Raw genomic sequence first — 12500 nt, forward strand, 5'->3', positions numbered from 1 at the left:
AATTTGTTGCCCTGGCCACATCTGTAGTCCTCATGCCTCCTTGCAGCATGCCTAAGGCACATTCACGCAGATGAACCCTGGGCATCTTTCTTTTTCAGAGTCAGTAGAAAGGCCTCTTTAGTGTCCTAAGCTTTTATAACTGTGACCTTAATTGCCTACTGTCTGTAAGCTGTTAGTACCGTTCCACAGGTGCATGTTCATTAAATGTTTATGGTTCATTGAACAAGTATGGGAATCAGTGTTTAAACCCTTTACAATGAAGATCTGTGAAGTTATTTGGATTTTTATTCATTATCTCTGAAAGACAGGGTCCTGAAAAAGGGACGTTTCTTTTTTTTTTGCTGAGTTTATTTGTCTCATGCAACAAATACAACAGGGAAATTCATACTTACCAGCATTTTCCCAACAGAGTAAGACAAATCTACAAATATGATAATAAAAATAATAACACAGCAAAATAACAATCACGAGGCTATATACAGGGAGTACCGGTACCAGTCAATGTGCGGAGGTAAGAAAAGAGTTGAGATAATTGAGGGAATATGAACATGTAGGTGAGATAATTGAGGTAATATGAACATGTAGGTGAGATAATTGAGGTAATATGAACATCTAGGTGAGATAATTGAGGTAATATGAAGATGTAGGTGAGATAATTGAGGTAACATGAACATCTAGGTGAGATAATTGAGGTAATATGAACATGTAGGTGAGATAATTGAGGTAATATGAACATCTAGGTGAGATAATTGAGGTAATATGAACATGTAGGTGAGATAATTGAAGTAACATGAACATGTAGGTGAGATAATTGAGGTAATATGAACATCTAGGTGAGATAATTGAGGTAATATGAAGATGTAGGTGAGATAATTGAGGTAACATGAACATCTAGGTGAGATAATTGAGGTAATATGAACATGTAGGTGAGATAATTGAGGTAACATGAACATGTAGGTGAGATAATTGAGGTAGATTCCAAGAACACAGGATGAGATGTTACTATCCTTTGTGCAAGCACTTCCAAGAGTTAATGAACAGTGAGCCTGGTGAAATTTGGGTAGCGTATCATCAGTAGTGTACCTTTGGTTCCTAGGGTGTTTCGGCCTTTCACACTATACACCCTCCCCAAAGGCGACCAGCGACAGGGTGATCAATCCTACGCTTGCATCCCGGTAATATGAACATGAGGGTGAGATAATTGAGGTAATATGAACATGTAGGTGACCAGGCAATCTGGATAGATAATTAACAAAGAAGCAGCAGCGTATGACAACAATGAAGAGTGTGAAAGTGTGTCTGTGTGAGTGTGTGTGTGGCATCAATATGAGTGTGTGTCTGTGTGAGTGTGTGTGTGGCATCAATATGAGTGTGTGTCTGTGTGAGTGTGTGTGTGGTGTGTGTGTGTGTGTGTGTGTGTGTGTGTGTGTGTGTGTGTGTGTGTCTGTGTGTGTGTGTGTGTTTTCTGTTTGTGAGTGTATGCAGTGTATGTGTGTCTCACAAGTGACACTAAACTCTTACTAAACTAGAGACTGACATAATGTTTAGATTACGCATTAGGTCACATTATTTTATATCACGCCTATTGAGTGCCTTTTAATTGTATGTGTTTGCAACAATTACCTTTTACTTCATTTTTTACATTCTCACGTGTGACATTGAATTGTGTGAACTATTTGTTTGCTTGCATGGACTACATTGACTTGAGACAGCTGTTGGCAATTCCTCAAAAACCTCCTCCATCCCCAAACTAATTACGGGGACACGCCCCTCTGAACTGTTCCCCTGCTGACACGGGGACACGCCCCTCTGAACTGTTCCCCTGCTGACACGGGGACACGCCCCTCTCCACTGTTCCCCTGCTGACACGGGGACACGCCCCTCTCCACTGTTCCCCTGCTGACACGGGGACACGCCCCTCTGAACTGTTCGCCTGCTGACATGGGGACACGCCCCTCTCCACTGTTCCCCTGCTGACACGGGGACACGCCCCTCTGAACTGTTCGCCTGCTGACATGGGGACACGCCCCTCTCCACTGTTCCCCTGCTGACACAGGGACCTGAACTGTTCCCCTGCTGACACGGGGACGCGCCCCTCTCCACTGTTCCCTGGGCTGACACGGGGGGCTGACACGGGGAGCTCTCCACTGTTCCCCTGCTGACACGGGGACACCCCTCTGAACTGCCCTGCTGACACGGGACCAGCCCCTCTCCACTGTTCGCCTTCTGACATGGGGACACGCCCCCTCCACTGTTCCCCTGGGACACAGGACGCGCCCCTCTCCACTGTTCGCCTGCTGACATGGGGACACGCCCCTCTCCACTGTTCCCCTGCTGACACAGGGTGCCCCTCTCCACTGTTCCCCTGCTGACACAGGGACGCGCCCCTCTCCACTGTTCGCCTGCTGACACGGGGACACGCCCCTCTCCACTGTTCCCCTGCTGACACAGGGACATGCCCCTCTCCACTGTTATTATGGGGAACGCCCCTCTCCACTGTTCCCCTGCTGACACAGGGACACGCCCCTCTCCAGCCTGACATGGGGACAAACATCTCCACTGTTCCCCTGCTGACACAGGGACACGCCCCTCTCCACTGTTGCCTGCTGACACGGGGTTACGCCCTCTTTGTTCGCCTGCTGACATGGGGACACGCCCCTCTCCACTGTTCCCCTGCTGACACAGGGACGCGCCCCTCTCCACTGTTCACAGATGGGCCGGTGGGGAGCTATGGATAGTCTGCGACAACCCATCCAGCCATTGACTACCGGACCAGCCATCGACTAACAACCTCTGCCTGGGAGAAAGAGTCGACCCCTGCTAGGGTGGAGCCAAACGTTCGACCCCTGCTAGGGTGGAGCCAAACGATCGACCCCTGCTAGGGTGGAGCCAAACGATCGACCCCTGCTCGGGTATTTTTTTATTTTTTATTATTTAACCTTTATTTAACTAGGCAACTCAGGGTAGAGCCAAACAAACAAACATTGGCCACTGCTCCGTTAGTGAATTGCTGTGTTAGTTTGCCCCAGTGTTCATAGTTAGCCTATTGTCATAAATCCTAGCCCTTTTATATGTTTCTAATTGGGCCGTAGTGGTACGTATTATTGGCATTGCTGTAAAAGCTGAAAGTGTTGAGTCCAGTGAGTGTGTGGGTACAGTCCAGTGAGTGTGTGGGTAGAGTCCAGTCAGTGTGTGGGTAGAGTCCAGTGAGTGTGTGGGTAGAGTCCAGTGAGTGTGTGGGTAGAGTCCAGTGAGTGTGTGGGTAGAGTCCAGTCAGTGTGTGGGTAGAGACCAGTGAGTGTGTGGGTAGAGTCCAGTTAGTGTATATGGGTAGAGTCCAGTGAGTGTGTGGGTAGAGTCCAGTGAGTGTGTGGGTAGAGTCCAGTGAGTGTGTGGGTAGAGTCCAGTGAGTGTGTGGGTAGAGTCCAGTGAGTGTGTGGGTAGAGTCCAGTGCAAGAATGTCAGTGCAACTAAAACGGGGATCAATGTATATAGTCCAGGTAGCTATTGAATTAACTGTTCAGCACACTTACAGCTTGGGGGTATAAGCTGTTCAGGAACGTTTTGGTCCCAGACTGGGCGCTCCGGTACCGCTTGCCGTGCGATAGTAGAGAGAACAGTCTAGGACTTGGGTGGCTGAAAACTTTTACCATTTTTGGGGCCTGTGGTTATGTAGCAAGTCAAGATGCTCTCAATGGTGCATCTGTAGAACTTTTTGAGGATCTCAGGGCCCATGCCAAATCTTTTCAGCCTCCTGAGGACGAAGATGTGTTGTCATGCCCTCTTAACGACTGTGTTGATATGTTTGGACCGTGATAGGCCCTTAGTGATGTAGACACAGAGGAACTTGTAATTCTCGACCCGCTCCACTACAGCCCCGTCGATGTGAATGGGGGTGTGCTTGGCCCCCAGTTTCCTGTAGTCAGCGATCAGCTCTTTGTCTTGCTGACGTTGAGGAAGAGGTTGTTGTCCTGGTACCACACTGCCCAGTCTGGCATCCTCCCTGTCTCATCATCATCAATGATCAGGGATACCACCATTGTGTCATCAGCAAACTTAGTGATGGTGTTGGAGTCATGTGTAGCCATGCAGTCATGTGTGAACGGAAAGTACAGGGGGGAATAAGCATTCATCACTGAGTGACATGGTATTGAGGGTCAGCGTGCCGTATGGGTTGTTGCCTACCTGCACCACCTGGGGTCAGCCAGTCAGGAAGTTCAGGATCCAGTTGAAGATGGAGGTGTTTAATCCCAGGGTCCATAACTTAATGATGAGCACTATGGTGTTGAATGCTGATCTGTAGTAAATTAACAGTATTCTCACACAGGTGTTTGTCCAGGTGGGAATGGGCAGTGTTGAGTTCAATAGATATTGCGCCATCTGTGGACCTGTTGGGGCAGTAAGTGAATTGGAGTGGGTACAGGGTGCCTGGATGATGGTGTTGATGTGAGCCATGACCAACCTTTCATAGCATCTAATGTCTACAAATGTGAGTGCTACAGGGCAATAGTAATTTATATATGGTGGTCTGCTTGAAACATGTCGGTATTACAGACTGTACTGCTGCTCGATCATCCTATTTTTCTAACTTAATTGAGGAAAATAAGAACAATCCGAAATTCCTATTTGATACTGTCGCAAAGCTAACTAAAAAGCAGCATTCCCCAAGAGAGGATGACTTTCACTTTAGCGGTGATAAATTCATGAACTTCTTTGAGGAAAAGATTATGATTATTAGAAAGCAAATTACAGACTCCTCTTTAAACCTGCGTATTCCTCCAAACCTCAGTTGTCCTGAGTCTGCACAACTCTGCCAGGACCTAGGATCAAGAGAGACGCTCAAGTGTTTTAGTACTATATTTCTTGACACAATGATGAAAATAATCATGGCCTCTAAACCTTCAAGCTGCATACTGGACCCTATTCCAACTAAACTACTGAAAGAGCTGCTTCCTGTGCTTGGCCCTCCCATGTTGAACATAATAAACGGCTCTCTATCCACTGGATGTGTACCAAACTCACTAAAAGTGGCAGTAATAAAGCCTCTCTTGAAAAAGCCAAACCTTGACCCAGAAAATATAAAAACTATCGGCCTATATCGAATCTTCCATTCCTCTCCAAAATTTTAGCGCAGCAACTCACTGCCTTCCTGAAGACAAACAATGTATTACGAAATGCTTCAGTCTGGTTTTAGACCCCATCATAGCACTGAGACGGCACTTGTGAAGGTGGTAAATGACATTTTAATGGCATCGGACCGAGGCTCTGTATCTGTCCTCGTGCTCCTAGACCTTAGTGCTGCTTTTGATACCATCGATCACCACATTCTTTTGGAGAGATTGGAAACCCAAATTGGTCTACACGGACATGTTCTGGCCTGGTTTAGATCTTATCTGTCGGAAAGATATCAGTTTGTCTCTATGAATGGTTTGTCCTCTGACAAATCAACTGTAAATTTCGGTGTTCCTCAAGGTTCTGTTTTAGGACCACTATTGTTTTCACTATACATTTTACCTCTTGGGGATGTTATTCGAAAACATAATGTTAACTTTCACTGCTATGCGGATGACACACAGCTGTACATTTCAATGAAACATGGTGAAGCCCCAAAATTGCCCTCGCTAGAAGCATGTGTTTCAGACATAAGGAAGTGGATGGCTGCAAACTTTCTACTATTAAACTCGGACAAAACAGAGATGCTTGTTCTAGGTCCCAAGAAACAAAGAGATCTTCTGTTGAATCTGACAATTAATCTTAATGGTTGTACAGTTGTCTCAAATAAAACTGTGAAGGACCTCGGCGTTACTCTGGACCCTGATCTCTCTTTTGAAGAACATATCAAGACCATTTCGAGGACAGCTTTTTTCCATCTACGTAATATTGCAAAAATCAGAAACTTTCTGTCCAAAAATGATGCAGAAAAATTAATCCATGCTTTTGTCACTTCTAGGTTAGACTACTGCAATGCTCTATTTTCCGGCTACCCGGATAAAGCACTAAATAAACTTCAGTTAGTGCTAAATATGGCTGCTAGAATCCTGACTAGAACCAAAAATTTGATCATATTACTCCAGTGCTAGCCTCTCTACACTGGCTTCCTGTCAAAGCAAGGGCTGATTTCAAGGTTTTACTGCTAACCTACAAAGCATTACATGGGCTTGCTCCTACCTATCTCTCTGATTTGGTCCTGCCGTACATACCTACACGTACGCTACGGTCACAAGACGCAGGCCTCCTAATTGTCCCTAGAATTTCTAAGCAAACAGCTGGAGGCAGGGCATTCTCCTATAGAGCTCCATTTTTATGGAACGGTCTGCCTACCCATGTCAGAGACGCAAACTCGGTCTCAACCTTTAAGTCTTTACTGAAGACTCATCTCTTCAGTGGGTCATATGATTGAGTGTAGTCTGGCCCAGGAGTGGGAAGGTGAACGGAAAGGCTCTGGAGCAACGAACCGGCCTTGCTGTCTCTGCCTGGCCAGTTCCCCTCTTTCCACTGGGATTCTCTGCCTCTAACCCTATTACAGGGTCTGAGTCACTGGCTTACTGGGGCTCTCTCATGCCGTCCCTGCAGGGGGTGCGTCACCTGAGTGGGTTGATTCACTGTTGTGGTCATCCTGTCTGGGTTGGACCGTGGCAGAGATCTTTGTGGGCTATACTCAGCCTTGTCTCAGGATGGTAAGTTGGTGGTTGAAGATATCCCTCTAGTGGTGTGCGGGCTGTGCTTTGGCAAAGTGGGTGGGGTTATATCCTTCCTGTTTGGCCCTGTCCGGGGTGTCCTCGAATGGGGCCACAGTGTCTCCTGAACCCTCCTGTCTCAGCCTCCAGTATTTATGCTGCAGTAGTTTGTGTCGGGGGCTAGGGTCAGTTTGTTATATCTGGAGTACTTCTCCTGTCCTATTCGGTGTCCTGTGTGAATCTAAGTGTGCGTTCTCTAATTCTCTCCTTCTTTCTTTCTCTCTCTCGGAGGACCTGAGCCCTAGGACCATGCCCCAGGACTACCTGACATGATGGCTCCTCGCTGTCCCCAGTCCACCTGGCCATGCTGCTGCTCCAGTTTCAACTGCCTTGCTATTATTTGACCTGAGCCCTATGAACATTTGAACATCTTGGCCATGTTCTGCCCCAGAAGAGGAGGACTACCTGACATGATGACTGACCTTGCTGTCCCCAGTCCACCTGACTGTGCTGCTGCTCCAGTTTCAACTGTTCTGCCTTGTTATTACTCGAACATGCTGGTCATTTATGAACATTTGAACATCTTGGCCATGTTCTGTTATAATCTCCACCCGGCACAGCCAGAAGAGGACTGGCCACCCCACATAGCCTGGTTCCTCTCTAGGTTTCTTCCTAGGTTTTGGCCTTTCTAGGGAGTTTTTCCTAGCCACCGTGCTTCTACACCTGCATTGCTTGCTGTTTGGGGTTTTAGGCTGGGTTTCTGTACAGCACTTTGAGATATCAGCTGATATACGAAGGGCTATATAAATAAAATTTGATTGATTGATTGATTGATTGATTGTCAGGGAGAGGTTGAAAATGTCAGTGAAGACACTTGCCAGTTGGTCAGCGCATGCTCTTAGTACGTGTCCTGGTAATCTGTCTGCCGCTGCAGCCTTGAATGTTAACCTGTTCAAAGCTGCGAAGAGCTTGATCCCACAGTCATCCGGAACAACTTGTGCTCTCATGCATGGTTCAGTGTTGCTTGCCTCGAAGCGAGCATACTTAGCTTATCTGGTAGGCTCGCGTCACTGGGCAGCTCGCAACTGGGTTTCCCTTTGTCATATTTGATCGTTTGCGAGCTCTCCCACAACCGAAGAGTGTCAGACCAGTGTAGTAGGATTCGATCTTGGTCCTGTATTGATGCTTTGCCTGTTTGATGGTTAATTTGAGGGCGAAGCAGCATTTGTGCGTGTGTGTGTGTGAATGTGCATGCCTGTGTGTGCTGTCTGGAGAGCTCCTCATTTCTTCGGTTGGGCAGTTTTCAGAAGGGTTTATTAGTGTTTGCATCTTATATCAGCTGTGACAGAGTTGTTCGTGTTTCGTCAGTGAGATGCTGTGCCCTGAGAAACTGACACACTGTCCATTGGAGCACAAAGCTGATTCAATAGATATTTATGTCATTCAGTAATATGTCCCAGTAACAGTTTCTGCTTGTGGGATCAGGCCAGAGGCTGTTAGCAGAGGTTGAATTGTTTTTATGGAAGAATTGTCCCCCGTGATTGGTGTTGTTTACAATTCCCCAACGTCTTCTTCTAGGCAACTTATGCTAACCTCTAGACAGGATCCTGCATGCAAGGAGGAAAGTAAAGATATGGACAGTGTCATCAAAAGGGATTTGGGGATTTACTGAAGGCACCTGTATCTGTTCCTGTGCCAAATGAAAGCTATCCGTATTCCCAGGAATTCCATACAAGCATAGGGATTGTGTGTTTGAGGTGGTTGGGCCTGCCCCGCCGTATCACCCTGCCCCTCCGTATCACCCTGCCCCTCCGTATCACCCTGCCCCTCCGTATCACCCTGCCCCTCCGTATCACCCCCCCGCCGTATCACCCTGCCCCTCCCTATCACCCTGCCCCACCGTATCACCCTGCCCCTCCGTATCACCCTGCCCCCCGTATCACCCTGCCCCTCCGTATCACCCTGCCCCTCCGTATCACCCTGCCCCCCTATCACCCTGCCCCTCCGTATCACCCTGCCCCTCCGTATCACCCTGCCCCTCCGTATCACCCTGCCCCTCCGTATCACCCTGCCCCTCCGTATCACCCTGCCCCTGTATCACCCTGCCCCACCGTATCACCCTGTCCCTCCGTATCACCCTGCCCCTCCGTATCACCCTGCCCCGCCGTATCGTATCACCCTGCCCCGCCGTATCACCCTGCCCCTCCGTATCACCCTGCCCCACCGTATCACCCTGCCCCTCCGTATCACCCTGCCCCTCCGTATCACCCTGCCCCGCCGTATCACCCTGCCCCTCCGTATCACCCTGCCCCGCCGTATCACCCTGCCCCCCCGTATCACCCTGCCCCTCCGTATCACCCTGCCCCACCGTATCACCCTGCCCCACCGTATCACCCTGCCCCTCCGTATCACCCTGCCCCACCGTATCACCCTGCCCCGCCGTATCACCCTGCCCACCGTATCACCCTGCCCCGCCGTATCACCCTGCCCCGCCGTATCACCCTGCCCCTCCGTATCACCCTGCCCCACCCTGCCCCTCCGTATCACCCTGCCCCTCCGTATCACCCCTGCCCCTCCGTATCACCCTGCCCCGCCGTATCACCCTGCCCCTCCGTATCACCCTGCCCCTCCGTATCACCCTGCCCCGCCGTATCACCCTGCCCCGCCGTATCACCCTGCCCCTCCGTATCACCCTGCCCCGCCGTATCACCCTGCCCCCCCGTATCACCCTGCCCCGCCGTATCACCCTGCCCCGCCGTATCACCCTGCCCCTCCGTATCACCCTGCCCCTCCGTATCACCCTGCCCCTCCGTATCACCCTGCCCCTCCGTATCACCCTGCCCCTCCGTATCACCCTGCCCCTCCCTATCACCCTGCCCCTCCCTATCACCCCCTGCCCCGCCGTATCACCCTGCCCCACGTATCACCCTGCCCCTCCGTATCACCCTGCCCCCCCGTATCACCCTGCCCCTCCGTATCACCCTGCCCCTCCGTATCACCCTGCCCCTCCGTATCACCCTGCCCCTCCCTATCACCCTGCCCCTCCCTATCACCCTGCCCCGCCCGTATCACCCTGCCCCTCCGTATCACCCTGTCCCTCCGTATCACCCTGCCCCTCCGTATCACCCTGCCCCTCCCTATCACCCTGCCCCTCCCTATCACCCTGCCCCGCCGTATCACCCTGCCCCACCGTATCACCCTGCCCTCCGTATCACCCTGCCCCTCCGTATCACCCTGCCCCGCCGTATCACCCTGCCCCACCGTATCACCCTGCCCCCTGTATCACCCTGCCCCTCCGTATCACCCTGCCCCTCCGTATCACCCTGCCCCTCCGTATCACCCTGCCCCTCCGTATCACCCTGCCCCTCCGTATCACCCTGCCCCTCCGTATCACCCTGCCCCTCCGTATCACCCTGCCCCTCCGTATCACCCTGCCCCACCGTATCACCCTGCCCCGCCGTATCACCCTGCCCCTCCGTATCACCCTGCCCCTCCGTATCACCCTGCCCCTCCGTATCACCCTGCCCCTCCGTATCACCCTGCCCCTCCGTATCACCCTGCCCCTCCGTATCACCCTGCCCCTCCGTATCACCCTGCCCCTCCGTATCACCCTGCCCCCCGTATCACCCTGCCCCTCCGTATCACCCTGCCCCACCGTATCACCCTGCCCCACCGTATCACCCTGCCCCTCCGTATCACCCTGCCCCTCCGTATCACCCTGCCCCCGTATCACCCTGCCCCTCCGTATCACCCTGCCCCTCCGTATCACCCTGCCCCTCCGTATCACCCTGCCCCCCGTATCACCCTGCCCCTCCGTATCACCCTGCCCCTCCGTATCACCCTGCCCCCCGTATCACCCTGCCCTCCGTATCACCCTGCCCCGCCGTATCACCCTGCCCCTCCGTATCACCCTGCCCCTCCGTATCACCCCCCTGCCCCTCCGTATCACCCTGCCCCTCCGTATCACCCTGCGTATCACCCTGCACCGCCGTATCACCCTGCCCCTCCGTATCACCCTGCCCCACCGTATCACCCTGCCCCTCCGTATCACCCTGCCCCTCCGTCACCCTCATCACCCTGCCCCTCCGTATCACCCTGCCCCTCCGATCACCCTGCCCCTCCGTATCACCCTGCCCCTCCGCGTATCACCCTGCCCCACCGTATCACCCTGCCCCTCCGTATCACCCTGCCCCCGTATCACCCTGCCCCTCCGTATCACCCTGCCCCTCCGTATCACCCTGCCCCTCCGTATCACCCTGCCCCTCCGTATCACCCTGCCCCTCCGTATCACCCTGCCCCTCCGTATCACCCTGCCCCCCACCCTGCCCCTCCGTATCACCCTGCCCCTCCGTATCATCCTGCCCCTCCATATCACCCTGCCCCTCCGTATCACCCCTGCCCCTCCATATCACCCTGCCCCTCCGTATCACCCTGCCCCCCTCCGTAGCACCCTGCCCCCGTATCACCCTGCCCCTCCGTATCACCCTGCCCCTCAGTATCACCCCCCCGCCGTATCACCCTGCCCCTCCGTATCACCCTGCCCCATCACCCTGCCCTCCGTATCACCCTGCCCCTCCGTATCACCCTGCCCCACCGTATCACCCTGCCCCCCGTATCACCCTGCCCCTCCGTATCACCCTGCCCCTCCGTATCACCCTCCGTATCACCCTGCCCCCCGTATCACCCTCCGTATCACCCTGCCCCACCGTATCACCCTGCCCCTCCCGTATCACCCTGCCCCTCCGTATCACCCTGCCCCTCCGTATCACCCTGCCCCTCCGTATCACCCTGCCCCGCCGTATCACCCTGCCCCTCCGTATCACCCTGCCCCTCCGTATCACCCTGCCCCTCCGTATCACCCTGCCCCCCCGTATCACCCTGCCCCTCCGTATCACCCTGCCCCTCCGTATCACCCTGCCCCTCCCGTATCACCCTGCCCCTCCGTATCACCCTGCCCCTCCGTATCACCCTGCCCCTCCGTATCACCCTGCCCCGCCGTATCACCCTGCCCCTCCGTATCACCCTGCCCCTCCGTATCACCCTGCCCCTCCGTATCACCCTGCCCCTCCGTATCACCCTGCCCCCCCGTATCACCCTGCCCCTCCGTATCACCCTGCCCTCCGTATCACCCTGCCCCCCGTATCACCCTGCCCCTCCGTATCACCGTGCCCCTCCGTATCACCCTGCCCCTCCGTATCACCCTGCCCCCAGATCACCCTGCCCCTCCTCACCCTGCCCCTCCGTATCACCCTGCCCCCCCGTATCACCCTGCCCCTCCGTATCACCCTGCCCTCCGTATCACCCTGCCCCTCCGTATCACCCTGCCCCTCCGTATCACCCTGCCCCTCCCGTATCACCCTGCCCCTCCGTATCACCCTGCCCCTCCGTATCACCCTGCCCCTCCGTATCACCCTGCCCCTCCGTATCACCCTGCCCCTCCGTATCACCCTGCCCCTCCGTATCACCCTGCCCCTCCGTATCACCCTGCCCCTCCGTATCACCCTGCCCCACCGTATCACCCTGCCCCTCCGTATCACCCTGGGGAGTATCACCCTGCCCCTCCGTATCACCCTGCCCCCCATCACCCCTGCCCTCCGTATCACCCTGCCCCCCGTATCACCCTGCCCCACCGTATCACCCTGCCCCTCCGTATCACCCTGCCCCTCCGTATCACCCTGCCCCCCGTATCACCCTGCCCCTCCGTATCACCCTGCCCCTCCGTATCACCCTGCCCCTCCGTATCACCCTGCCCCCGTATCACCCTGCCCCTCCGTATCACCCTGCCCCTCCGTATCACCCTGCCCCCCGTATCACCCTGCCCCT

This window comes from Oncorhynchus keta, chromosome 25 (assembly GCF_023373465.1).
Source record: "Oncorhynchus keta strain PuntledgeMale-10-30-2019 chromosome 25, Oket_V2, whole genome shotgun sequence".
Taxonomy (NCBI): domain Eukaryota; kingdom Metazoa; phylum Chordata; class Actinopteri; order Salmoniformes; family Salmonidae; genus Oncorhynchus; species Oncorhynchus keta.